The sequence below is a fragment of the Mesoplodon bidens genome (genome assembly GCF_964165515.1).
Source record: "Mesoplodon bidens genome assembly, contig: HAP1_SCAFFOLD_34, whole genome shotgun sequence".
NCBI classification, from domain to species: domain Eukaryota; kingdom Metazoa; phylum Chordata; class Mammalia; order Artiodactyla; family Ziphiidae; genus Mesoplodon; species Mesoplodon bidens.
This window is the reverse complement of record NW_027672207.1, coordinates 1,716,006-1,740,373: the sequence shown is the minus strand read 5'-3', so window position 1 is coordinate 1,740,373 and position 24,368 is coordinate 1,716,006. Positions and strand designations below refer to the sequence as shown.

The 24,368-nt window shown below is 43.2% G+C and overlaps 1 long non-coding RNA gene across 1 annotated transcript in view; it reads left to right on the top strand.

Annotated features, from left to right (window-relative positions):
* The first annotated feature begins 742 nt into the window (after positions 1-742).
* The window catches only part of LOC308610477, a 139,718-nt gene continuing 116,092 nt past the window's right edge, over positions 743-24,368 (top strand). The window contains exons 1-2 of the long non-coding RNA XR_014014558.1: positions 743-790; positions 10,032-10,056. This is a non-coding gene — a long non-coding RNA (uncharacterized lncRNA). The remainder of the gene's footprint in view (positions 791-10,031; positions 10,057-24,368) is intronic.

The following is a 24,368-nucleotide window of genomic DNA, read 5'->3' as shown; positions in this document are numbered from 1 at the left end:
TACAAGCTAGTGGAGTATTGTGTTGAAAAAGCATGTAACACTGTGATGAGAAGTGTCATGGAACATAGTGATGCCAAGGACGTGGAGAATTGTGATGACAGGGAACATGGAGCATTGTGATGACAAGGGAATTGAGCATTGTGATGGCAACACCGTGGAGCATTGTGATGAGAAGACCATGGCTAACTGTGATGACGAGCGTCATGGAGCACTGTAATGACAAGGGCTATGGAGCATTGTGATGTCAGGGGACATGGAGCCTTTTGATGAAAAGGGTCATGGAGCATTTTGATGACATGGCTTATGGAACATTGTGTTGTCATATGTCACGGAACATTGTGATGATAAGTGCATGTAGCACTGTGATGACTGGAGTCATGGAACATTGTGATAACAGGGATGAAGGATTATTGTGATGAATAGTGATGGAACATTGTGATATCAATGGTGAGAGAGCATATTAATGAGAAGTTCATGGAGCATTGCGATGACAAGGTTAATGGAGCATTGTGAGGACAATATTGTGGAGCACTGTGATGACAAACGCATGGTGCATTGTGATGAAATGTGTCATGGTGCATTGTGCTGACAAGCACATGGGGCATTGTGATGACAACGGTCATGGAGCATTGTGCTGAGAAAGGCATAGAGCATTGTGATGACAAGTGTCAAAGAGCATTGTGATGAAAATTTCATGGAGCACTGAGGTTAAAACTGTCACAGAGACTGTTGATGATGAAGGCATGGATCACTGTGTTGACAAAGGTCATGAAGCATTGTGATGACTGGAGTCAATGAGCATTGTGATGACATGGGTCATGGAGCATTGTGATAACAAGGGCATGGAGCATTGTGATGACAAGGTCATGGAACATTGGTCTAATAAGTTTCATGGATTATTTCAATGACAGTTGGAATGGCGCATTGTGATGACAAGGGCATGGAGCATCGTGAGGACAAGGTCATGCAGTATTGTGAAGACAGGTGTCAGGGGGCATTGTCATGACATATGTAATGGCCAATTGTGAAGACAATGGCATGGAGCATTGTGATGCCAAGTGTCATGGAGGATTATGATGACAAAGGTAATGGAGCATTGTGATGACAATGGCTTGGAGCATTGTGGTGAGAAGGGTCAGGGAACATTTTGCTGGCAATTGCATGGATAATTGTGATGACAAGGGTCATGGATCATTTTGATGACAAGCTGGTGGAGTATTTTGATGACAATGGCATGGAGCATTGTGATGAAAACGGTATGGGGCATTGTGATGAAAATTGCATGTAGCCTTTTTGTGACAGGGTTCAAGGAGCATTCTGACGACAAGAGACAGGAGCATTGTGATGGCAAGTGTCATGGAGCATTGGGCTGAAAATGTTCATGGAGTATTTTGATGATAGGGGTCATGGACCATTGTGATAACTTGGGAATGGTGCATTGTGATGACAAGAATCCCGGATCACTGTGTTGTCAGGAGTCATGGTGTGTTGTGATGACAGGGGTCCTGGACCATTGTGATGATACTGTTCATGGAACATTGTGATGAGAAGGTCATGGAGCACTGGGCTGAAAATATTCATGGAGTATTGTGATGACAGGGGTCATGGAAATTTGTGATGACAAGGAAATGTAGCATTGTGATTAGAAGACCATGGAGACTTGTGATGACAAGTCTCATGGAGCATTCTGATGAAAAGGGGCATGGAGCATTGTGATTACAGGTGTCTTGGAGCATTGTTATGACAAGGGCTTGGAGCTTTGTGAAGAGAAGGCTATGGAGCATTCTGATGACATGCATCATGGAGCATTGTGATGACAAGGTCATGGAGCATTGGTCTAATAAGTTTCACGTATTATTGCAATGACAGTTGGAATGGCACATTGTGATGAAAAGGGCATGCAGCATTGGTCTAATATGTTTCATGGATTATTGTGATGACAGTTGGAATGGTGCATTGTGATGACAAGGGCATGGTGCATTGTGATGACCAGGTCATGCCATATTGTGAAGACAGGTGTCAGGGAGCATTGTGATGGCATATTTAATGGCCCATTGTGCTGACATTGGCATGGAGCATTGTGATGACAAGGTTTATGGAGCATTGTGATGACAAGATTGTGGAGCATTGTGCTGACAAGCGCATGGAGAATTATGATGACAAGGGTCATGGAGCATTGTGTTGAGAAAGGCATAGAGCATTGTGATGACATGAGTCAAAGAGCATTATGATGAAAAGTTCATGGAGCATTGTGGTTAAAAAGGTTACAGAGACTGTTAATGACGAGGGCCTGGACCATAGTGATGACAAAGGTCATGAACCATTGTGATGACTGGAGTCACGGAGCATTGTCATGACAGGGGTCATGGAGCATTGTGATGACAGGGCTCATGGAGCATTGTGATGACAAGGACATGAAGTAATGGTCTAATAACTTTCATGGATTATTGCAATGACAGTTGGAATGGCGCATTGTGATGAAAAGGGCATCGAGCATTGTGATAACCAGGTCATGCAGTATTGTGATGACAAGTGTCAGGGAACATTGTGATTACATATGTAATGGCCCATTGTGATGACAATGGCATGGAGCATACTGATGAAAAGGGGCATGGAGCGTTGTCATTACAGGGGTGTTGGAGCACGGTGATGACAAGGGCATGGAGCATTTTGATGAGAAGGCCATGGAACATTCTGATGACATGTGTCATGGAGCTTTGTGATGACAAGTGCATGGAGCATTGTGAATACTTGGGTCTTGGAGCATTGTGATTACAAGTGTCATGGAGTGTTGTGATGACAAGGCCGTGGAACATTGTGATGGCAGGGGTCATGGAGCATTGTGATGAGAAGGTCATGCAGTATTGTGAAGACAGGTGTCAGGGAGCACTGTGATGGCATATGTAATGGCCCATTGTGATGACAATGGCATGGAGCATTGTGATATCAACTGTCATGGAGGATTCTGATGACAAAGGTAATGGAGCATTTTGATGACAATGGCTTGGGGCACTGTAATGACAATGGTCAGTGAGCTTTGTGGTGACAAGTGCATGGAGCATTGTGATGACAAGAGTCATGGAGCAATTGGCTGAAAATATTCATGGAGTATTGTGATGACAGGGTCATGGAACATTGTGATTACAGGGTTGAAGGAGTATTGGGATGACTAGTGATGGAACATTGTGATATCTCTGGTGATAGAGCATTTTGATGAGAAGTGCATGGAGCATTGTGATTACAGGGTTTATGGAGCATAGTGAAGACAAGGTTGTTGATCATTGTGATGAAAAGCACGTGGCACATTGTGATGACAAGGGTCATGGAGCATTGTTCTGACACAGGCATGGAGCATTGTGGTTACAAAGGTCTCAGATCCTTGTGATGACGTGGACATGGACCGTTCTGATGACAAACGTTATGAAGCATTGTGATGACTGGAGTCATGGAGCATTGTGATGACAGGGGTCATGGAGCATTGTGATAACAAGGGCATGGAGCATTGGTCTGACAATTTTCATAGATTATTGTGATGACAGTGGACATGGTGCATTTTGATGACAAGGGCATGGATCATTGTGATGAGAAAGTCATGGAGTATTGTGAAGACAGGTGTCAGGGAGCATTGTGATGACAGATGTCATGGTCCATTGCGATGACAATGGCAAGGACCATTGTGATGCCAAATGTTATGGAGGATTGTGATGAGAAATATAATGGAGCATTGTGATTACTAGGGATTGGAGCATTATGATGACAAGAGAAATTGAGAATTTTCATGACAAGGTCGGGAAGCAATGTGATGGCAAGTTCCTGGAGCATTGTGATGAGAAAACCATGGGCCCTTGTGATGACAAGTCTCATGGAGCATACTGATGAAAAGGGGCTTGGAGCATTCTGATAGCAGGGGTCTTGGAACACTGTGATAAGAAGGGCATGGAGCATTGTGATGACAAGTGCAGGGAGCATTGGTCTAATAAGTATCATGGATTATTGTGACGACAGTTGGAATGGCACACTGTAATGACAAGGGCTTGGAGCATTGTGATGTACAGGTCATGCAGTATTGTGAAGACAGCTGTCAGGGAGCATTGTGATGACATATGTAATGGCCCATTGTGATGTCACTGGCATGTAGCATTGTGATGCCAAATGTCATGGAGGATTCTGATGACAAAGGTAATGGAGCATTGTGATGACAATGTCTTGGAGCATTGTGATGACAAAGGTCAGGGAGCATTGTGCTGACAAGTGTTTGGAGAATTGTGAGTACCAAGTTCATGGAGCATTCGGATGACAAGCTTGTGGAGTATTTTGATGACAATGGCATGGAACATTGTGATGAAAATGACATGGGGCATTGTGATGAAAAATGCATGGAGCCATTTCGTGACAGGTTTCAAGGAGCATTCTGAAGAAAAGTGTCAGGGAGCATTGTGATAACAAGTGTATTGAGAATTCTGTTGACAAAGGTCATGGAACATTGTGATGAAAAGGGCATGGACTATTGTGATGAAAGGCATCATGGAGTGTTGTGATGACAAGTGTTATGGAACATTGTGATCACAAGGTTTTGGAGCATTGTGATGACAGAGGTCATGGATCATTTTGATTTCAAGAAGCATGGAATATTGTGATGACAAGGGCATGAAGCTATGTGATCCCAAGGTTCATGGAGGATTGTGATGACAATGGTAATAGAGTATTTTGATGACAATCACATAGAGCTTTGTAATGACAAGGTCATATAGCATTTTGCTGACAAAGGCATGGAGCATTGTGATCACAGGTGTCATGGAGCTCTGTGATGACAAGCGACAAGGAGCAATGTGAATACAGGGGTCATGGATCATTGGGATGACAAGGACATGGACCATTGTGATGACAAGTGTCATGGAGAATTGGGCTGAAAATGTTCATGGAGTATTGTGATGACAGGGGTCATGGAGCATTGTGATGCCTAGGGAATGGAGCATTGTGATGACAAGAGTCCTGGATCATTGTGTTGTCAGGTGTCATGGAGTGTTGTGATGACAGAGGTCATGGAGCATTGTGATGATATTGGACATGGAGCATTGTGATGAGAATGTCATCGAGCATTCGGCTGAAACTGTTCATGGATTATTGTGATGACAGGTGACATGGAGCACTGTGATGACAAGGCAATGGAGCATGGTGATGACAAAGTCCTGGAGCATTGTGATGAGATGATCATGGAGAATTGTGATGACAAGTCTCATGGAGCATTCTGATGAAATGGGGCATGGAACATTGTGATTACAGGGGTCTTGGAGCATTGTGATGAGAAGGGTCATGGAGCCTTGTTATGACAAGGCCATGGAGCATTCTGATGACATGCGTCATGGAGCTTTGTGATGACAAGGGCATGGAGCATTTTGATTACAGGGGTCTTGGAGCATTGTGATGAAAAGGACATGGATCATTGTGATGAAAAAGGCATGGAGCCTTGTCATGACAGGGTTCAAGGAGCATACTGAGGACAAGTGTCAGCGAGCATTGTTTTGACAAGTTTATTGAGCACTGTGATGACAAAGATCATGGAGCATTGTGATGAGAAGACCATGGATAATTGTGATGATGAGCGTCATGGGGTGTTGTGATGATAAGAGTTATGGAATATTGTGATCACAAGGGTTTGGAGCATTATGATGACAGAGGTCATGGAGAATTTTGATTTCATTTTAATGATAATAGCTTGAAGAATTATGATGATGTGCATGGTGCATTGGGATGACAGGGTTCATGGAGCATTGAGATGAAAAAGGACAAGGACCATTGTGATTACAAGGGTCTTGGAGAATTTTGATGACAAGGGCATGGAGCATTGTGATGATAAGTCCATGGAACCTTCTGATGGCATGTGTCATGGAGCTTTGTTATGACAAAGTCAATGAGCTTTTTGATGACAGGTGTCTTGGAGCATTGTTCTGACAAGGGACATTGATCATTGTGATGACAAGGCCGTGGAACATTGTGATGGCAGGGGTCATGGACCTTTGTTATGACAGAGGTAATGGAGCATTGTGATGAGAAGGTCATTGAGCATTGGTCTGAAATATTTCATGGAATATTGTGATGAGAGTGGGCATGGAGCATTGTGATGACAAGGGCACGGAACACTGTGATACATGCGTAATGGAGGATTGTAATGACAAGGGCATGGAGCAATGTGATGAGAGGTTTCATTGAGCATTGTGATGAGAATGACATGGAGCATTGTGAGGAGAAGGCCATGGAGCATTCTGATGACATGCATCATGGAGCTTTGTGATGACAAGGGCATGGAGCATTGTGGTTACAGGGGTCTTGAAGCATTGTGATGAAAAGGGCATGGATCATTGTGATGAAAAAGGCATGGAGCCTTGTCATGACAGTGCTCAAGGAGCATACTGACGACAAGAGTCAGGGAGCATTGTGATGACAAGTGTATTGAGCATTGTGATGACAAAGATCATGGAGCATGGTGATGAGAAGACCATGGATAATCGTGATGATGATCGTCATGGGGTGTTGTGATGATAAGTGTTATGGAACATTGTGATCACAAGGTTTTGGTGGATTATGAAGACAGAGGTCATGGAGAATTTTGATTTCACTGTAATGACGATAGCCTGAAGCATTATGATGATGGGCATGGTGCATTGTGATGACTGGGTTCATGGAGCATTGAGATGGAAAAGGGCATGGAGCATTGTGATTACAGGGGTCTTGGAGTATTGTGATGACAAGCACATAGAGCATTGTAATGAGAAGGTCATGTAGAATTTTGCTGACCAAGGGCTGGAGCATTGTGAAGACAGGTGTCATGGAGCTCTGTGATGACAAGTGTCATGGAGCATTGTGAATACAGGTGTCATGAAGCATTGGGATGACAAGGGCATGAATCATTGTGATGACAATGGTCATGGAGTATTGGACTGAAAATGTTCATGGAGTATTGTGATGACAAGTGCATGGACCATTGTGATTACAAAGTTTATGGAGCATTGCAATGACAAGGTTGTGTACCATTGTGATAAAATGTGCGTGGCATATTGTGATGACAATGGTCATGGAGCATTGTTCTGACAAAGACATGATCATTGTGATGACAAGGGTCACAGAGAATTGTGATGAAAATTTCATGGAGCATTGTGGTTACAAAGGTCACAGAGACTGTTGATGATGAGGGCATGGACCATTGTGATGACAAACGTTATGAAGCATTGTGATGACTGGAGTCATTGAGCATTGTGATGACAGGGGTCATGGAGCATTGTGATGACAAGGGCATGGAGCATTGTGATGACAGGGGCATGGAGCATTGGTCTGACAAGTTTCATAGATTATTGTGATGAGAGTGGGCATGGTGCATTGTGATGACAAGGGCATGGAGCATTGTGAAGAGAAGGTCATGGAGTATTGTGAAGACAGGTGTCAGGGAGCATTGTGATGAAATATTTCATGGTCCATTGCGATGACAATGGCATGGAGCATTGTGATGCCAAATGTAATGGAGGATTGTGATGACAAATAAATGGAGCATTGTGATGATTAGGGCTTGGAGCATTATGATGACAAGGGCCACTGACAAGTGTGTGGACCGTTGTGATGAAAAGCGTGATGCACATTGTGATGACAATGGTCATGGAGCATTGTTTTGACAAAGACATGGAGCACTGTGATGACAAGGGCATGGAGCATTGTGATTACAGGTGTCTTGGAGCATTGTGATGACAAGTGTCATGGAGCCTTGTGATGACAAGGCCGTGGAACATTGTGATGGCAGAGGTCATGGAGCTTTGTTATGACAGGCTTAATGGAGCATTGTGATGAGAAGAGAATGGAGCATTGTGATTACAAGGTTTATGGAGCATTGCGATGACAAATTTATGGACCGTTGTGATGAATTGCGCATAGCACATTGTGATGACAAGGGTCATGGAGCAATTTTGTGACAAAGGCATGGATCATTATGATGAAAAGGGTCAAAGAACATTGTGATGAAAATTTCATGGAGCATTGTGGTTACAAGGGTCTCAGTGCCTTGTGATGACGCGGGCATGGACCAGTGTGATGACAAACCTTATGAAGCATTGTGAAGACTGGAGTCACGGAGCATTGTGATGACAGGGGTCATGGAGCCTTGTGATGACAATGGCATGTAGAATTGTGATGACAGGGGCATGGAGCATTGGTCTCACAAGTTTCATAGATTATTGTGATGACAGTGGACATGGTGCATTGTGAAGACAAGGGCATGGACCATTGTGAAGAGAAGGGCATGGAGTATTGTGAAGACAGGTGTCAGGGAGCATTGTGATGACATATGTTATTGTCCATTGAAATGACAATGGCAGGGAGCACTGTGATGCCAAAAGTAATGGAGGATTGTGATGACAAATATGATGGAGCATTGTGATGACTAGGGCTTGGACCATTATGATGACAAGGGTCATTGAGAATGTTCATGACAAGGTCGTGAAGCATTATGATGACAATGTCTTCGAGCATTGTGATGAGAAAACCATGGAGCCTTGTGATGACAAGTCTCATGGAGCATTATGATGAAAAGGGGCATGGAGCATTGTGATAACAGGATTCTTGGTACATTGTGATATCAAGGGCATGGAGCATTGTGATGATAAGGCTAGGGAGCATTCTGATGACATGCGTCATTGAGCTTTGTGATGACAAGGGCATGGAGCATTGTGATTACAATGGTCTTGGAGCATTGTGATGAAAAGGGCATGGATCATTGTGATGAAAAAGACATGGAGCCTTGTCATGACAGGTTTCAAGGAGCATACAGACTACAAGTGTCAGGGAACATTTTGATGACTAGTGTATTGAACTTTGCGATAACAAAGGTCATGGAGCATTGTGATGAGAAGACCATGGATAAATGTGATGAGGAGCGTCATGGGGCATTATGATGACAAGTGTTATGGAATATTGTGATCACAAGGTTTTGGAACATTGTTATGACAGAGGTCATGGCGCATTTTGATTTCATTGTGATGACAATAGCATGAAGCATTATGATGATGGGCATGGTGCATTGTGATGACACGGTTCATTGATCATTGAGATGAAAAGGGGCCTGGACTATTGTGATTAGAGGGGTCTAGGAGCATTGTGATGAGAAGGGTTATGGAGCCTTGTGATGACAAGTCCGTGGAACATCGTGATCGCAGGTGTCATGGAGCATTGTTATGAAAGGGGTAATGGAGCATTGTGATGGCAAGGACATGGAGCACTGTGATGAGAAGGCCATGGAGCATTCTGTTGACATGTGTCATGGAGCTTTGTGATGACAAGAGCATGGAGCAATGTGATGAGAGCGTTCAAGGAGCAGTGTGATGACAATGATATGGAGCATTTGATGCCAAGGGTCATGGACCTTTGTGATTGCAAATGTCATGGAGCATTTTGATGAGAGGTTGTGGTGCATTGTGATGACAAGGGCAGGGAGCATTTTCATGACAGGGTCACGGAGCAATTTGATGTAAAAAGTCATGGAAAATTTTGATGACAGGTGTTATGGAATATTGTGATGTCATGGGTCATGGAGCATTTTGATGATAAGGGTCATGGAGCATTTTGATGACAGGGGTTGTGGAACATTGTAATGTCAGGGGTCATTGAACATTGTGATGATAAGTGCGTGTACCATTGTGATGACAGGAGTCATGGAACATTGTGATGACAGGGGTGAGGGAGTATTGTGATGAATAGTGATGTAACATTGTGATATCAGTGGTGAGAGAGCATTTTGATGAGAAGTGCATGGAGCATTGTGATGACAAGTTTTATGGAGCATTGTGATGACAAGATTGTGGAGCACTGTGATGACAAGCGCATGGAGCATTGTGATGACAAGTGTTATGGAGCATTGTGCTGAGAAAGCCATAGAGCATTGTGATGACAAGGGTCAAAGAGCATTGTGATGAAAATTTCATGGAGCATTGTGGTTAAATAGGTAACAGAGGCTGTTGATGACGATGGAATGGACCATTGTGATGACAAAGGTCATGGAGCATTGTAATGACTGGAGTCACTGAGCATTGTGATGACAGGGTTCATGGAGCATTGTGATAACAAGGGCATGGAACATTGTTATGACAAGGGCATGGGACATTTGTGTAATAAGTTTCATGGATTTTTGTGATGATAGTTGGAATGGCGCAATGTGATGACAAGGGCATGGAGCATTGTGATGACAGGGTTTTTGGAGCATTGTGATGAAAAGGGCATGGATCATTGTGATGAAAAAGGCATGGAGCCTTGTCATGACAGGGTTCCAGGACCATACAGACAACAAGTGTCAGGGAGCATTTTGATGACAAGTGTAGTGAGCACTGTGATGACAAAGGTCATGGAGCATTGTGATGAGAAATCCATGGATAACTGTGATGACGAGTGTCATGGGGCATTGTGATGACAAGTGTTATGGAATATTCTGATCACAAGGGTTTGGAGCATTGTTATGACAGAGGTCATGGAGCATTTTTATTTCATTGTGATGACAATGGCATGAAGCATTATGATGATGGGCATGGTGCATTGTGATGACAGTGTTCATGGATCATTGAGATGAAAAGGGGCATGGAGCATTGTGATTACAGGGGTCTTGGAGCATTGTGATGAGAAGGGTCATGGAGCCTTGTGATGACAAGTCCATGGAACATCGTGATGGCAGGGATCATGGAGCATTGTTATGACATGGATAATGGATCATTGTGATGGCAAGGGCATGGAACATTGTAATGAGAAGGCCATGGAGCACTCTGATGACATGTGTCATGTTGCTTTGTGATGACAAGGGCATGGAGCAATGTGATGAGAGTGTTCATGGAGCATTGCGATGACAATGACATGGAGCATTGTGATGCCATGGGTCATGTATCTTTGTGATGACAAAGGTCATGGAGCATTTTTATGTCAAGGCCGTTGTGCATTGTGATCATAAGGGCAGGGAGTATTATGATGACAGGGTCATGGAGCAATTTGATGAAAACCGTCATGGAACATTTTGATGACAGAGGTTATGGAATATTGTGATGTCCGGTGTCATGGAGCATTTTCATGAAAAGGGTCCTGGAGCATTTTGATGACAAGTGTCATGGAGCTTTGTGATAAAAAGTGCAAGGAGCAATGTGATGAGAGCGTTCATGGAGCATTGTGATGACAATGACATGGAGCATTGTGATGCCAAGGGTCATGGTACTTTGTGATGACAAAGGTTATGGAGCATTTTGATGACAAGTGCGTTGTGTATTGTGATGAAAAGGGCAGGGAGCATTTTGATGACCGGGTCATGCAGCAATTTGATGAAAATTGTAATGGAACATTTTGATGACAGGGGTTATAGAACCTTGTGATGTCAGGGGTCATGGAGATTTGGGATGAAATGTGTCATGGAGCATTTTGATTACAGGGGTTATGGAATATTGTGATGTCAGGTGTCATGGAACATTGTGATGATAATGGGATGTAGCATTGAGATGACAGGGCTCATGGAACATTGTGATTACAGGGGTGAGGGAGTATTCTGAAGACTAGTGACGGAACATTATGATATCTCTTGTGAGAGAGCATTTAGATGAGAAGTGCATTGAGCATTGTGATTACAAGGTTTTTGGAGCATAGCAATGACAAAGTTGTGGAACGTTGTGATGAAAATCGCGTGGCACATTGTGATGACATTGGACATGGAGCATTGTTCTGACAAAGGCATGGAGCATTGTGATGACAAAGGTCACGGAGCATTGTGATGAAATGTTCATGGATTATTGTGGTTACAAAGGTCGCAAAACCTTGTGATGATGCGGGCATGGACCATTGTGATGACAAACGTTATGAAACATTGTGATGACTGGAGTCACGGAGCTTTGTGATGACTGGGGTCATGGAGCATTTTGATTACAAGGGCATGGAGCATTGTGATGACAGGGGCATGGAACATTGGTCTGACAAGTTTCATAGATTATTGTGATGACATTGGGCATGGTGCATTGTGATGACAAGGGCATGGAGTATGGTGATGAGAATGTCATAGAGTATTGTGAAGACCAGTGTCAGGGAACATTGTGTTGACATATGTCATGGTCCATTGCGATGACAATGGTATAGAGCATTGTGATGCCAAATGTAATGGATGATTGAGATGGCAAATATAATGGAGCATTATGATTACTAGGGCTTGGAGCTTTATGATGACAATGGCTGTTGAGAATTTTTATGACAAGGTCGTGAAGCATTGTGATGACAATGTCCTAGAGCATTGTGATAAGAAAACCATGGATCCTTGTGATGTCATGTCTCATGGAGCATACTGATGAAAAGGGGCATGGAGTATTGTGATTACAGGGGTCTTGGAACATTGTGATGACAAGGGCATGGAGCATTGTGAGGAGAAGACCAAGGAGCATTCTGTTGGCATGCATCATTGAGCTTTGTGATGACAAGTGCATGGAATATTGTGATTAAATGGGTCTTGGAGCATTGTGATGAAAAGGGCATGGATCATTGTGATGAAAAAGGCATGGAGCCTTGTCATGACAGGGTTCAAGTTGCATACTGACGACAAGTGTCAGGGAGCATTGTGATGACAAGTGTCTTGAGCATTGTGATGACAAAGTCATGGAGCACTATGATGAGAAGATCATGGATAATTGTGATGGCGATCGTCATGGGGCATTGTGATGACAAGTGTTATGAAATATTTTTATCACAAGGGTTTGGAGCATTGTTGTGACAGAGGTCATGGAGCATTTTGATTTAATTGTGATGACAATAGCCTGAAGCATTATGATGATGGGCATGGTGCATTGTGATGACAGGGTTCATGGATCATTTAGATGAAAAGGGGCATGGACCATTGTGATAACATGTGTCTTGGAGCATTGTGATGAGAACGGTCATGGAGCCTTGTGATGACAAGGCCATGGAACATCGTGATGGCAGGGGTCATGGAGCTTTCTTATGACAGGTGTAATGGAGCACTGTGATGAGAAGGCCATGGAGAATTCTGATGACATGTGTCATGGAGCATTGTGATGACAATTGTCATGGAGCACTGTGCTGAGAAAGGCATACAGTATTGTGATGAAAAGGGTCAAAGAGCATTGTGATGAAAATTTCATGGAGTATTGTGCTTAAAAATGTCACAGCGACAGTTGATGACTACGGCATGGACCATTGTGATGACAAAGTTCATGAAGCATTTTGATGACTGGAGTCAAGGAGCATTGTGATTACAGGTGTCATGGAGCACTGTGATGACAAGGGTCACGGAACATTGTGAATACAGGGGTCATGGAGCATTGGGATGAGAAGGGCATGGATCATTGTGATGACAATTCTCCTGGAGCACTGGGCTGAAAATGTTCATGGAGTATTGTGATAACAGGGGTCAAGGAGCATTGAGCTGACTATTGAATGGAACTGTGATGACAAGAGTCCCGGATCATTGTTTTGTCAGTTGTCATGGAGTGTTGTGATGACAGTGGTCATGGAGCATTGTGATGATGTTGGCCATGGAGCATGGTGATGAGTAGTTCGTGGAGCACTGGGCTGAAAATGTTCATGGATTATTGTGATGACAGTGGTCATGGAGCACTGTGATGACAAGGGAATGGAGCATGGTGATGACAAGGACCTGGAGCACTGTGATGTGAAGACCATGGAAACTTGTGATGACAATCTCATGGAGCATTCTGATGAAAAGGGGCATGGAGCATTGTGATTACAGGGGTCTTGGATCATTGTGATGACTATGGCATGGAGAATTGTGATGAGAAGGCCATGGAGCATTCTGATAACATGTGTCATGGAGTTTTGTGATGACAAGCGTATGGAGCATTGTGATTACAGGGATCCTGGAGAATTGTGATGAAAAGGGCATGGATCATTGTGATGAAAAAGGCATGGAGCCTTGTCATGACAGGGTTCAAGAAGCATACTGACGACAAGTGTCAGGGAGCATTGTGATGACAAGTGTACTGAGCATTGTGATGACAAAGATCATGGAACATTGTGATGAGAAGACCATGGATAATTGTGATGATGAGCGTCATGGGGTGTCGTGATGATAAGTGTTATGGAACATTGTGATAACAAGGTTTTGGAGCATTATGATGACAGAGGTCATGGAGAATATTGATTTAATTGTGATGACAAGAGCGTGAAGCATTATGATGATGTGCATGGTGCATTGTGATGACAGGGTTCATGGAGCATGGAGATGAAAAGGTGCATGGAGCACTGTGATTACAAGGGTCTTGGAGCATTGTGAGGACAAGGGCATGGAGAATTGTGATGTGAAGGCCATGGAACATTCTGATGACATGCGTCATGGAGCTCTGTGATGACAAGGGCATGAAGCAGTGAGATTACAGGGGTCTTGAGCATGGTGATGACAAGTGTCATGGAGCCTTGTGATAACAAGGCCGTGTAATATTGTGATGGCAGGGGTGATGGAGCATTGTTATGACAGGGGTAATGGAGCATTTTGATGAAAAGGGCATGGAGCATTGGTCTGAAATATTTCATGGATTATTGTGATGAGAGTGGGCATGGAGCATTGTGATGATGAGGGCACGGAACACTGTGATACATGGGTCATGGGACATGGAGCTTTGTGATGACAAGTCATGGAGCATTGTGATGACAAGGGCATGGATCATTGTGAAAAGAAGGTCATGGAGTATTGAGAATACAGGTGTCAGGGAGCATTGTGATGACATATGTCACGGTCCATTGCGATGACCATGGCAGGGAGTATTGTGATGCCTAATTTAATGGAGGATTGTGATGACAAATATAATGGAGCATTGTGATGACTAGGGCTTGGAGCATTATGATGACAAGGGCCACTGAGAATTTTCATGACAAGGTCGTGAAGCACAGTGATGAAAATTTCCTGGAGCATTGTGACGAGAAAATCAAGGAGCCTTGTGATGACAAGTCTCATGGAGCACACTGAAGAAAAGGGGCATAGAGCATTGTGATTATAGGGGTCTTGACACATTGTGAGGACAAGAGCATGGATCTCTGTGAGGAGAAGGCCAAGGAGCATCCTGATGACATGTGTCATTGAGCTTTGTGATGACAAGGGCATGGAGCATTGTGATTACAAGGGTCTTGGAGCATTGTGATGAAAAGGGCATGGAGCCTTGTGATGAAAAGGGCATGGAGCCTTGTCATAACAGGGTTCAAGGAGCATACAGACAACAAGTGTCAGGGAACATTTTGGTGACAAGTGTATTGAGCATTATGATGACAAAGTTCATGGAGCATTGTGATGAGAAGACCATGGATAACTCTGATGACGAGCGTCATGGGGCATTGTGATGACAAGTGTTATGGAATACTGTGATCACAAGGGTTTGGAGCATTGTTATGACAGAGGTCATGGAGCATTTTGATTTCATTGTGATGACAATAGCATGAAGCATTATGATGATGGGTATAGTGCATTGTGATGACAGGGTTCATGGATCATTGAGATGAAAAGGAGCATGGAGCACTGGGTTTACAGGGGTCTTGGAGCATTGTGATGACAAGGGCATGGAGCATTGTGATGAGAAAGCCATGGAACATTCTGATGACATGCGTCATGGAGCTTTGTGATGACAAGAGCATGGAGCATTGTGATTACAGGGGTCTTCAGCATTGTGATGAAAAGTGTCATGGAACCTTGTGATGACTAGGCCGTGGAACATTGTGATGGCAGGGGTCATGGTGCATTGTTATGACAGAGGTAATGGAGCATTGTGATGAGAAGGGCATGGAACATTGGTCTGAAATGTTTCATGGATTATTGTGATGAGAGTGGGCATGGAGCATTGTGATGACAAGGGTACGGAACACTATGATACATGGGTCATGCAGGATTGTAATGGAAATGGCATGGAGCATTGTGATGAGAAGGGCATCGAGCATTGTGATGACAAGTGTCTTGGAGCTTTGTGATGACAAGGGCATGGAGCAATGTGATGACAGGTTTCATGGAGCACTGTGGTGACAATGACATGGAGCATTGTGATGCCAAGGGTCATGGTGCATTGTGATGAGTAGGGCAGGGAGCATTTTGATGACCGTGTCATGCAGCAATTTGATTAAAAGTGTAATGGAACATTTTGATGGCAGGCGTTATAGAACATTGTGATGTCAGGGGTCATGGAGCTTTGGGATGAAATGGGTCATGGAGCATTTTGATGACAGGGCTTATGGAACATTGTGATGTCAGGGGTCATGGAACATTTTGATGATAAAGGGTTGTAGCACTGTGATGACAGGGTCATGGAACATTGTGATTACAGGGGTGAGGGGGTATTGTGATGACTAGTGATGGAACATTGTGATATCTCTGTTGAGAAAGCATTTTGATGAGAAGTGCATGGACCAGTGTGATTACAAGGTTTATGGAGCACTGCAATGACAAGGTTGTGGATCTTTGTGATGAAATGCACGTGGCACATTGTGATGACAATGGTCATGGAGGATTGTTTTGACAAAGACATGGAGCATTCTGATGACAAGGGTCACAGAGAATTGTCATGAAAAGTTAATGGAGCATTGTAGTTATAAAGGTCACACAGCCTTGTGATGATGTGGGCATGGACCATTGTGATGACAAACGTTATGAAGCATTGTGATGAGTGGAGTCACGGTGCATTGTGATGACAGGTTTCATGGAGTATTGTGATGACAAGGGCATGGAGCATTGTGATGACAGTGGCATGGAGCATTGGTCTGACAAGTTTCATAGATTATTCTGATGACATTGTTCATGGTGCATTGTGATAACAAGGGCCTGGAGAATTGTGATGAGAAGGTCATGGATTATTGTGAACACAGGTGTCAGGGAGCATTGTGATGACATATGTCATGGTCCATTGCGATGACAATGGCAGGGAAAACTGTGATGCCAAATGTAATGGAGGATTGTGAGGACAAATATAATGGAGCATTGTGATGACTGGGGTTTGGAGCATTATGATGACAAGGGCCACTGAAAATTTTCATGACATGGTCGGGAAGCATTGTGATGACAAGTTCCTGGATCATTGTGATGAGGAAACCATGGAACCTTGTGTTGACAATCTCATGGAGAATACTGATGAAAAGGGGCATGGAACATTGTGATTACATGGGTCTTGGAACATTGTGATGACAAGGGCATGGATCATAGTGAGGAGAATACCAAGGAGCATTCTGATGGCATGTGTCATTGAGATTTGTGAAGACAAGTGCAAGGAGTATTGTGATTACATGTGTCTTGGAGCATTGTGATGAAAAAGGCATGGATCATTGTGATGAGAAGACCATGGATAATTGTGATGACGAGCGTCATGGGGCATTGTGATGACAAGTGTTATGGAATATTGTGATCGCAAGTGTTTGGAGCATTGTTATGACAGAGGTCATGGATCATTATGATTTCAAGGAGCATGGAGCATTGTGATGACAAGGGCATTAAGCAATGTGATCCCAAAGTTCATAGAGGATTGTGATGACAATAGTAATGGAGTATTGTGATGACAATCACATAGAGCACTCTAATGAAAAGGTCATGTAGCATTTTGCTGACAAAGGCATGGAGCATTGTGATGACAGGTGTCATGGAGCACTGTGATGACAAGTGTCACAGAAAATTGTGAATACAGGGGTCATGGAGCATTGGGATGACAAGGGCATGACTCATTGTGATGACAAAGGTCATGGAGCATTGGGTTGAAAATGTTCATGGACTATTGTGATGACAGGTGTCATGGACAATTGTGATGTCTAGGGAATGGAGCATTGTAATGACAAGAGTCCCGGTTCATTGTGTTGTCAGGTTTCAGGAAGTGTTGTGATGACAGTGGTCATGGAGAATATTGATTTCATTGTGATGATAATAGCGTGAAGCATTATGATGATGGGCATGGTGCATTGTGTTGACAGGGTTCATGGAGCATTGAAATGAAAAGTGCAATGGAGCATTGTGATTACAAGGATAATGGAGCATAGCAATGACAAACTTGTGGTCCGTTGTGATGAAAAGCACGCGGCACATTGTGATGACAAGGGTCCTGGAGCATTTTTCTGACAAAGGCATGGAGCATTGTGATGAGAAGGGTCACGGAGCATTGTGATGAAAATTTCATGGAGCTTTGTGGTTACAAAGGTCAGAGAACTTTGTGATGACGCGGGCATGGAACATTGTGATGACAAACTTTATGAAGAAATTGTGATGACTGGAGTCACGGAGCTTTGTGATGACAGCGGTCATGGAGCACTGTGAAGACAAGGGCATGGCGCATTGTGATGACAGGGGCATGGAGCATTGTTCTGACAAGTTTCATAGATTATTGTGATGACAGTGGGCATGGTTCATAGTGATGACAAGGGCATGGATCATTGTGATGAGAAGGTCATGGAGTGTTGTGTAGACAGGTGTCAGGGAGCACTGTTATGACATATGTCATGATCCATTGCGATGACAATGGAATGGAGCATTGTGATGCCAAATGTAATGGAGGATTGTGATGACAAATATAATGGAGCATTGTGATGACTAGGGCTTGGAGCATTATGATGACAAAGGCAATTGAGAATTTTCATGACAAGTTCGTGCAGCATTGTGATGTCGGTGTCCTGGAGCATTGTGATGAGAAAACCATGGAGTCTTGTGATGACAAGTCTCATGGAGCATACTGATGAAAAGGTGCATGGAGCATTTTGATTATAGGGGTCTTGGAACATTGTGATGACAAGGGCATGGGACATTGTGAGGAGAAGGCCAAGGAGCATACTGATGGCATGCGTCATTGAGTTTCTGATGACAAGGGTATGGAGCATGGTGATTACAGGAGTCTTGGATCATTGTGATGAAAAGGGCATGGATCATTGTGATGAAAAAGGCATGGAGCCTTGTCATGACATGGTTCTAGCAGCATACAGACAACATGTGTCAGGGAGCATTTTGATGACAAGTGTACTGAGCATTGTGATGACAAAGGTCATGGAGCATTGTGATGAGAAGACCATGGATAATTGTGATGAGGAGCGTCATGGGCATTGTGATGACAAGTGTTATGGAATATTGTGATCACAAGGGTTTGGAGCATTGTTATGACAGAGGTCATGGAGAATTTTGCTTTCATACTGATGACAATAGCATGAAGCATTATGATGATGGGCATGGTGCATTGTGATGACAGGGTTCATGGATCATTGAGATGAAAAGTTGCCTGGAGCATTGTGATTACAGGGGTCTTGGAGCATTGTGATGTTAAGCATCATGGAGCCTTGTGATGAAAGGGCCATGGAACATCGTGATGGCAGGGGTCTTGAGGCATAGTTATGACAGGGGTAATGGAGCATTGTAATGGCAAGGGCATGGAGCATTGTGATGAGAAAGCCATGGATCATTCTGATGACATGTGTCATGGAGCTTTGTGATGACAAGGACAAAGCAATGTGATGAGAGCTGTCATGGAGCTTTGTGATGCCAAGGGTCATGGATCTTTGTGATGACAAAGGTCATGGAGAATTTTGATGACAAGGGCGTTGTGCACTGTGATGAGAAGGGCAGGGAGTATTGTGATGACAGGGTCATGGAGCAATTAGATGAAAAGGGTCTTGGAACATATTGATGACAGTGATTATAGAACATTGTGATGTCAGGGGTCATGGATCATTTTGATGAAAATGGTCATGGAGCATTTTAATGACAGGGTTTATGGAATATTGTGTTGTCAAGGCTCATCGAACATTGTGATGATAAGTGCATGTAGCATTGTGATGAGAGGTGTCATGGAACATTGTGATGACAGGGGTGAGGGTGTATTGTGATGAATAGTGATGTAACATTGTGATATCAGTGGTGAGAGAGCATTTTAATGAGAAGTGCATGGAGCATTGTTATGACAAGTTTTATGGGGCATTGTGATGACAAGATTGTGGAGCACTGTGATGACAAGTGCATGGTGCATTGTGATGACATGTGTAATGGAGCATTGTGCTGACAAAGGCATGGAGCATTGTGATGACAAGGGTCAAAGAGCAATGTGATGAAAGTTTCATGGAGCATAGTGGTTAAAATGTCGCAGAGACTGTTGATGAAGAAGGCATGGTCCATTGTGATGACAAAGGTCATGAAGAATTGTGATGACTGGAGTCACGGAGCATTGTGATGACAGCGGTCATGGAGTATTGTGATGACAAGGGCTTTGAGATTTGTGATGACAGGGGCATGGAGCTTCGGTGTGACAAGTTTCATAGATTATTGTGATGACATTTGTCATGGTCCATTGCGATGACAATGGCATGGAGCACTGTGATGCCAAATGTAATGGAGGATTGTGATGACCAATATAATGGAGCACTGTGATGACTAGGGCTTGGAGCATTATGATGAAAAGGGCCATTTTGAATTTTAATGACAAGGTCGTGAAGCATTTTGATGACAAGCTCCTGGAGCACTGTGATGAGAAATCCATGGAGCCTTATAATGACAAGGCTCATGGAGCATACTGATGAAAAGGGGTATGGAGCATTGTGATTACAGGGGTCTTGGATCATTGTGATGACAAGGGTATGGCACATTGTGAGGAGAAGGCCAAGGAGCATTCTGATGACATGTGTCATTGACCTGTGTGATGACAAGGGCATGGAGCATTGTAATTACAGTGGTCTTGGAGCTTGTGATGACAAGGGCATGGAGCATTGTGATGAGAATGCCATGGAGCATTCTAATGACATGCGTTATGGAGCTTTGTGATGGCAAGAGCAAGGAGCATTGTGATTACAGTGGTCCTGGAGCATTGTGATGAATAGGGCCTGGATCATTGTGATGAAAAACGCATGGATAATTGTCATGAAAGTGTTCAAGGAGCATATTGATGGCAATAGTCAGGGAGCATTGTGATCTCAAGTGTATTGAGAATTGTGATGACAAATGTCATGTGGCATTGTGATGAGAAGACCTTGGGTTATTGTGATGACGAGCATCATGGAGCACTGTAATGACAAGGGGCGTGAAGTATTGTGATGACAAGGGTCAGGGAGCATTGTGATGACAGGGGTCATGGAGCATTGTGATGAGAAGGGCATGGAGAATTGTGATGACAAGTGTAATGAGCATTGTGATAACAAGGCCATTTAGAATTTTGATGACAACGCCGTGTAGCATTGTGATGACAAACACTTGGATCTTGCTATGACCGGGGTCATGGAGCATTGCAATGACAAGTGCATGGAGAATTGTGATGACAACTGCATGTACCACTGTGATGAGAAGTGTCATGTAGCATTGTGATGACAAGGACTTGGTGAATTGTGATGACAAGGGACATGGAGCATTGTGATAACTAGGGTGTGGAGCATTGTGATGACAGGTGTCATGGAGCATTATTATGACAAGGGCCATGGTGCATTCTGACATAAGATATCACTTATGATGGGAATGAATACATGGCTACATATGAACTGAATTAGGAAAGAGAATAGGGTCTCAGATTTAGAAAAAAAAAAAAAAACTCTTATGCTTCCTTAAGGGGAAATGAGAGGTGGGGAGATGAACAAAACCAGAGTTTGATATTAGCTCAGGTACCGTCCATAATCCAAATACAGAAGAGACAAGCCATACTCCTTAGTCAGTGAACGGAACTAAAACCCATATTCCCCACAGAGAAATATATCAGACTAGTAAGAATTTTAAAACCTATGTATTGATATGTCTTGGTAAGGGAAAGATGTGTGTCTAGAACGACATATTCACGGCAGTGAGAATCAGCTCAAACCCACTATAAAAATGAATTTCAAAACAAAACAAAATAACGGGGAAATTCTTACACAATACCTTCAGGGTTTCTGATGAAAACAGGAATGACCCTATCTACAATGACAGCTGGATGTGGCATAAGGCTGGTCACTTGGGACTGAGAGTATGGGTGAGATTGGGTGAGAAAATGCAGACCCTTTAAAACAATAATGCCTGCCATCCATTCCACGGTTTCCAACTTTACAGGTAGAAGGGAATATCACTAGAGTTATAACCTGTATGGGGAACCTAGAGAATGGACACCCTCTGATGGTGAAAGGTTTCTAAAACTCTACAAATTCTTTGGCTCCTTATGCTCCAGTTTGACATTCCAACTGCTTTACTATCAATCTCCCAAGTTGGAGAGTCAGCCCCTATAACCTCCTGTTTTGCACAGTTGGCAAATTGTGCAGAGGATATAAGAGAAGAGGGAGAAACAATGGGAGAGGAGCTGTAGGCATTTCGATGGACACATGGCACTCAAATTTCCCGTCATGAAGAAGAATTAACCAACCTCTCAGCCTGTCACACCCCGGAAACAGTATAGGGCCTGAAGCAAAACTGTGGATTTGAGGTCAGCTCACAAAAATGCGAGTTGTAAAATAGAGCTCACAGGCACAACAATTCACTAACTTGCAGAGTTATAAAGGACTACTGACTTCCAAAAATCTGTTGAGGGAAAGCCACGAGGAGGCATTGAAAATGAGGCAGAATTGCACGAAACAGATTTCAAGAAGTACAATGGAATCAACTTTAAACACAGGAAAAGCATCACTACTTCGACAATTGTGGAATTGGCCATAAAGGGCGTATGTGTTTTCTCCTGAATATATTCAGGAGAAAACGCATACGCCCTTTTTGGCCAAGCAAGCAAGCGGGCAATGCATATCTGCACTACAAACAAGTATCACTTCCCATCAGTCAAAAGGGACATCACCAAAATGGGTAAAAACCAGAAAGGCAAGACAGGCCCTGGAGAACTGGGAGCCTTTTATGCTGATGGGCGGGATGTAAATTGACAACTGCCTCTCTGGAGGAGTGCATTGTGTTCCCTAAAACAAGTAAACAACAGAGCTACAGAGTCAAGGACACTTCCAGTCTAGGGAATATTACTTGGGAAAACTTAAAATCAATAAGACAAAGCCACCCCAAAATTTAGGACTGCACTGAAACAAGAACCTCAACTTGGGTACACATTAAATATCCCAGGAAAGACAAAAATGTTTCAGGAAACATTGGTACTTACGTAAGATGGAATATCACTCAGCCATGAAATCAATGTCATGAGGCCAGTAGCAGCAAAATGAGTGGATTCAGGTACGATGATTCTAAGTGAAATAAGTCACACAGAAAAAGAAACTTATCATAACATATCACTTATGAAGGTCCTGTCAGCAAAGGTAAACATGAACTGAGTTACGAAAGATAACAGAGTAACAATCTTATCATAAGATATAACTGATAGTGGGAATGTACACTGGCTACACATGAACTGAATTACAAACACAACAGAGTCACACATTTAGAAAACAAGCTTCTGCCTGCTTAAGGGGAAGGGCGAGGTCTGGTGATGCATCAAACCACAGTTTTAAAATAGCACAGATACCTTTACATAAACTATGTATGTATTAGACAACACCTACTCCCGGCACAATGAACTGGACTCAACACCCCATATTCATTGCTGAGGAATATGTCTGACTCTAAGTATTTTAAAACATATGTATTCTCATGTCTATATAAAGGAATTATGTGTGTGTATAATGTCATGAACACAGCACTGAAATTCAGTTAAACTCACTTATAAAAATAAATTTCAAAAGCAAAATGCAAAAACAGAGAGAAAGTCTTAAAACTTACATTCAGGGCCTGTGATAAAACCTAGATTCACCACCTTTACACCCACAGTTGGATGAGACATAAGACTGGACACTTGGGGCTGACAAGATTGCTGAGGTTGTGTGAGCAAAAGAACACCACTTAGAGCAATACTGTGTGCTACCCATTCTAGTGATCCCAACTCTCCAGGTTTAAGGGAATCTTCCTACAGTTAAAACATGCATGGGAAACCCAGTGGATAGTACACAGTGTAATCGGGAAAGTTTTCTAAAAGGTACCTCATTTTTCCTTTCGTCGTGCTCAGCTTCACCATTCCATCTGCATTATTAAAAATCTCCCCACTTGGAGTGTCAGCGCCTTTACCCTCCTGTTATGCACAGTTTGCAAATTGTGCAGAGGATGAACAGGAAGAAGGGAAATAAATGAGAGATTAGCTGCAGGTGTTTGGATGGGCACATGTCACTCTAGTTTCCCATCAAGAAGAAGAATTAACCAAAGGCTCAGCCTGAAGGCCTGGAACCAGACTAAGGCCTAAAGCCATCCTGCGGTATTGCAAGCAGCTCACAAATAGGCGAGTTGAAAAATGGAAATCAGGGGCACAGCAATTCACAAACTTGCAGAGTTATAAAGGACAACTATCATCCAGAAATATATTGAGGTAAGGCAGTGAAGAGGATTTGAATGCAATGCAGAATTGAAGGAAACAGATTTC